The sequence below is a fragment of the Notolepis coatsorum genome, assembly GCF_963971535.1.
Source record: "Notolepis coatsorum genome assembly, chromosome: 15".
Lineage (NCBI taxonomy): Eukaryota > Metazoa > Chordata > Actinopteri > Aulopiformes > Paralepididae > Notolepis > Notolepis coatsorum.
The window spans coordinates 21,021,065-21,026,662 of record NC_140179.1 but is presented as its reverse complement, the minus strand read 5'-3'; the positions used below and the strand labels follow the sequence as shown (position 1 = coordinate 21,026,662).

Genomic DNA, 5,598 nt, shown 5'->3' with positions numbered 1-5,598 from the left:
GTATAGCGCTTTTCAATGACCCAAAGTCATTGCTGTTTCCCCTGTGGTCTTATGTTCCTTTTTGTTTCTTTGTTTCTCTGCCTACTGTCAGCGACTTCGGGTTCTTGAGAAGCGCTATACAAATAAAATTAATTAATTATTATTATTATGTTGAAACCAACCTACGCCCTTGATGTAAATACATTCCTAGTATTCGGTTTCAATAAGTAAAGTATATTTATTACGTCGTAAGCATTATTTGATGTGAAACCAAAAACCTGCGAAGTTACAAACTAGTAGGAGATGCTTTTATTTGTAATGTGTGACCCGATGTGCAACTGTGAGAAGCACATCTCGTCCCGAACCTGATCTCCCGTCTCCATAACGACCGTCCCGCTCAGTCCAAACGAATCCAACACAAAAAAAGGATCAGCGGAGCAATAATATCAGAGATTTATCTTTTGACTTTAATTGGACAATAATTACAGGATATACATAGTGTTTCATTGAAACAAGACTGTAACACTGGTGGGCAATGCGCCCTCTTGAGCTCCTGAGGCGAGATGCTGACGTTACTCTCCAACCCAGATGTGCGTAGAATAAACAATGTCGTCGATACAAGTTCAGGGGCCAAACAGAAAATAATAAAATGTGTTTTACACACATTAGCCCACCGCTGCATTGGTTGGGTCCACGTGGGCTTTCACAGATAGCCAAGTGGGACGACATGTTCAAATGATATCAAGAGATGTGGAGCTTGCAGCTCGATGATAAACAGGTACAATTCAAACGTAAAGCGCACCAGCTCTTATTTTCTCTCATACAGCTCCAATGCCTTCAATTTGCTAACTGCCAAAAAGAATGTCAAAAACAAACAAAAGCATATATACAGTTGAACTCAATAGATATATACATATATATACATACAATATATAAATATAGTAAAATAGATAAATTACATTGATTTCACGGTCTCCATAAATAGTTGTTGGACAATAACTGTTCTGGATGAGGTGGAAGCACAGCGACCGATCAGGGCGTGACGAGGTGACAGCGACCGCTCAGGGTGTGACGAGGTGACAGCGACCGCTCAGGGCGTGACGAGGTGACAGCGACCGCTCAGGGCGTGACGAGGTGACAGCGACCGCTCAGGGTGTGACGAGGTGACAGCGACCGATCAGGGTGTGACGAGGTGACAGCGACCGCTCAGGGTGTGACGAGGTGACAGCGACCGCTCAGGGCGTGACGAGGTGACAGCGACCGCTCAGGGCGTGACGAGGTGACAGCGACCGCTCAGGGTGTGACGAGGTGACAGCGACCGCTCAGGGCGTGACGAGGTGACAGCGACCGCTCAGGGCGTGACGAGGTGACAGCGACCGCTCAGGGTGTGACGAGGTGACAGCGACCGCTCAGGGTGTGACGAGGTGACAGCGACCGCTCAGGGTGTGACGAGGTGACAGCGACCGCTCAGGGTGTGACGAGGTGACAGCGACCGCTCAGGGTGTGACGAGGTGACAGCGACCGCTCAGGGCGTGACGAGGTGACAGCGACCGCTCAGGGCGTGACGAGGTGACAGCGACCGCTCAGGGTGTGACGAGGTGACAGCGACCGCTCAGGGCGTGACGAGGTGACAGCGACCGCTCAGGGCGTGACGAGGTGACAGCGACCGCTCAGGGTGTGACGAGGTGACAGCGACCGCTCAGGGTGTGACGAGGTGACAGCGACCGCTCAGGGTGTGACGAGGTGACAGCGACCGCTCAGGGTGTGACGAGGTGACAGCGACCGCTCAGGGCGTGACGAGGTGACAGCGACCGCTCAGGGCGTGACGAGGTGACAGCGACCGCTCAGGGCGTGACGAGGTGACAGCGACCGCTCAGGGTGTGACGAGGTGACAGCAAGCGGGACAGTTATCCTTCTTGCGTTCCAGCTTCTCGCGTTCTTCATTCACAAAGCGCAAATCTGCCCAAACACTGTAGGATAAACACTGAAATCGCGACAGACATTCTCCTAAACGTCGCATCGGAAGCCATCGTACGTTCAGTGACAGGTTTGGCGGTGGCCTTGCTGTCGTGAAGAAACCCCCCAACGTTTTTTTTTTGCAAGTTAAACATGTACATTACAACCACTGCATGTGGTCAGATTCATAGTATTCTCCCATAAAGAAAACATTTTTAAGTCCTCCCCCACGTCAGGAGATGGAACCAGGGGGGGCAGACCAGCCCCCCCTCTCTCTGAAGCAGTAGTGTCGTTGCTGTTCAACAAGGTCTCCAGCAGGTTATAAAGCGTAATAGTTTAAAAGACTCGCTGGTCTCTGAGATGTTCGCTGCAGCTCAGTGTCAGGCGTGAGAAGGCAGGTTGTCCTCGACTTGCACTAATGCATTTTACAAGTGAAGCAGATTCTAGAAGCAAGGTCACAGAGACTCGGGGGGGGGGGGGGGAGAGAGAGAGAGAGAGAGAGAGAGAGAGAGAGAGAGATAGAGAGACAGAGACAGAGAGACAGACAGAGACAGAGAGATAGAGACAGAGAGATAGATAGAGAGACAGAGAGAGAGAGAGAGACAGAGAAACAGAGACAGAGATAGAGAGACAGAGAAACAGAGAGACAGAGATAGAGAGACAGAGACAGAGAGACAGACAGAGAGAGAGAGATAGAGAGAGAGACAGAGAAACAGAGAGACAGAGATAGAGAGACAGAGAGAGAGATAGAGACAGAGAGATAGATAGAGAGACAGAGAGAGAGAGAGAGAGAGAGACAGAGAGAGAGAGAGAGAGAGAGCCTCGGGTACAAACACTGATAAGCCGTCTGGGTGTTCAGAACAGTAAGTGCTTTTCAATAAAACCAAGACATTTTACAAATACGTTTTTGGCAAAGTAAAAAAAAAATAAGACAAAGACTGGAAGGAACTTCATTGTCCTCGACTAGAAACTACTTTCAAATCGATCGCCTCTATTGTCTTTTCCAGGTTTTAACGGCTGTTCGGTCAGATCTTTGTCGCTCGCTGCGCTGTGAGGCGACAGCCAGCGCTGCACAGGGGGGGGGTCGTACCTGGAGATGACCTGCATTCTGACCTCTGACCTCTAAAGTCGCCCCTGTTTGAGGCACCGTCGAAATGATTTGTTTTTTTCCTCAACTGTACCTGAACTACAAAAAAATTGTAACATTAAAAAAAAGACGTAACCAAAGTTTAAAAAATAAAATAAAATAAACAACAACAAGGAAAAACACCATCTGTGTGGCCTAATAGCAGACTGTACAAAGTTCAGATACATTCTCTTGGAATGGCGTGGTCTTCTGCTCCGCGGAGCTCAGTTCTTTCTTTCCTCCACTGCCTCGCTCGCACTCTTATAGCAGTCCGCCCTCCCCTCTACGACCTACGACCTCCGACCCTCCTCCCGGGCAGGTGGCCTCCTAGTGCCCCCCGTCTGTGTGAGCGGCGGCGCTCTGCGAGGCGTTGTGGATCCAGTCCAGGATGATCAGGGTCATGCTGCCGGTCATCACCAGGACGCCACTGATGAGGAAGATGGTGGCCTGCAGGGGACAGTTAGAGGAGATACCATGAGGTCAGATCACATGTTCCTTTATTGGTCCCCTTGGGGTAAATGTTGGCATCATAGCAGCATACAGGTATGGGCAGGGTAATAGTAGAAAGACATAAATATAGGCAATAATATAAAAATATAGGCCTGTCCCCGACTAAGGATTTGTATAGTCGACTTTGATTGGCTGAAATGTGCAGATCCCCCTGAATGCCAACATTTGGGGGGATCATTCCATTTGGGCTGTGGGGGGGGGGGGGGGGTGCTTAATGTCTGAAGGAGTCGACTGAAGGCTTCTTTTTTTTTTTGATCCACTTTTTCTCCCATTTTTCTATATTTTTCTCCCATCCCAATTTCGTATCATCCAATTCAACCCTCCCCTGTCACGGACGCTGTTTCTTGCCTCCCACAAGTCGGCTGCAATGTGGACTAAGTCATACATAGCACAAGTCCCCTCCGGTACTTGAGGTAACAGCAGTCGCATCTTTTCACCTGCGCAGCTCGATCTCTCAGTGTCGAGGAGTAACGCGTGGGAGGCTCACGCTGCCCCCGACACTTCCTGATCCTACTGCGCAGGCGCACCAACCGACCTGTAGGAGTCGCTTGTTCACAACGTTCGATCCCCACCCTTCAGTTTCCCTCCCCGTAATACGGCCAATGTGTATTACTGCGGACGACCAGCTAAACTGAAAACAATGTGGAGAGCTGGATTCGAACACGCGAATCCTAGCGTCTCCACACTGGTGGCGAGTGCCTTGCCCACTACACCACCTAGCCGCCCTACGACTGAAGGCTTCTTGTCCTCTGCAAAAGCATGCAATTGGTCCACTGATGGATACATCTTGATATTTGTCTAGTCTAGTGTGTTCATTAGATGGGTGAAATCCTCTTTCAGTGCCTCTGTGCCCGTTTTCTTAGGCAGTTAGCCTGGCTGGTATGTGCGCCATTAGTGTTAGCCACGCTTCTAGGCCTCTTTGCTTTTGGAAAGAATGATTTAAAAATATATATATATTATAATCTTTTTTTCTTTTTTTGCATTTGACTAAGAGGTTGGCAGTCGACTACGGCTCCTTTCGATCGATTAGTCGACCATTCAACTAATCGAGGTCAGCCCTATAAAAATCTGAATATAAAAATACGAGAAGAGTAAACCATGTAAACAATATAATTACCTCTATAATTATGTTACAATAGATATTAATTAACATTCAAAACTTAGATGTATTGTTTCGTTATCAAAATTATGTCAGGAAAATATGTGTTTCATTGGTTGTGCAGCTCAGCGCAGAGAAAAACATCTCCTTACCCCAATCTTCTGCACAGACTTCATGGATTCCTTCTTCACCAGTTTGATGTAGAAAGCGGAGGGAAGGATGAAGATCAACATGGCGGCAGCAGAGGCACCTGGAGGAGAGAGACCGTAATGTTGTCATGACGACATGGAAACATTCTCTCTCTGACTCTTAATAATACACACTGTTAGGACTATCTGACTCTTAATAATAAACACTGTTAGGACTATCTGACTCTTAATAATAAACACTGTTAGGACTATCTGACTCTTAACACTTTCAGTGCCGGCCATTAACATGGTATAAAGCATGGTTGAATGCAGCACCCACTTCAATGATAGCGTTGTGAACGCATAATCTCTGTCTTAAATTATGGCTATGTGTCTAATCTGCCCGTCGCTTATCAATGACTTGTTTGCAGTCAACATTGTCGAAACGGAGTGTTTTTTAATCGCTTCATTTCCGTTTTATAGCATTTAAAAAGCCCTCGTTTTCAAGGAAAATATAAACGGTATTTACTGGAATATTCTGGATACACAAAAACGTTGTAATTTTTCGGCCTATTTATGAATCGTTTTCAAATAAACACTAGATTATCGATAGTATATGTGTACTTATGCACGCTATAGAAGCGGGCTGAAATATCGATTATCTCATTTCCTGATCGCTCGCACAGCCACACACACACACATGGGGCACACGCTGATATATAGGTCAAAACAGATCCGATTACCCCAAGACTGGTCAAATAAATTCACAAAAAGATTATTCCAATTCCTGATCGCCATTC

At 47.4% G+C, this 5,598-nt stretch overlaps 1 long non-coding RNA gene across 2 annotated transcripts; it reads left to right on the top strand.

Annotated features, from left to right (window-relative positions):
- The first annotated feature begins 385 nt into the window (after positions 1 to 385).
- LOC311242193 lies at positions 386 to 1,936 on the top strand. Of its 2 annotated transcripts, none has more exons than XR_014620597.1 (3): positions 386 to 1,026; positions 1,520 to 1,569; positions 1,868 to 1,936. It is a non-coding gene; the product is annotated as an uncharacterized lncRNA (long non-coding RNA). The 2 variants fall into 2 exon arrangements; XR_014620598.1 differs by lacking the exon at positions 1,520 to 1,569 and adding an exon at positions 1,085 to 1,134 and having other exon boundaries at positions 1,868 to 1,935.
- Positions 1,937 to 5,598: the final 3,662 nt, after the last annotated feature.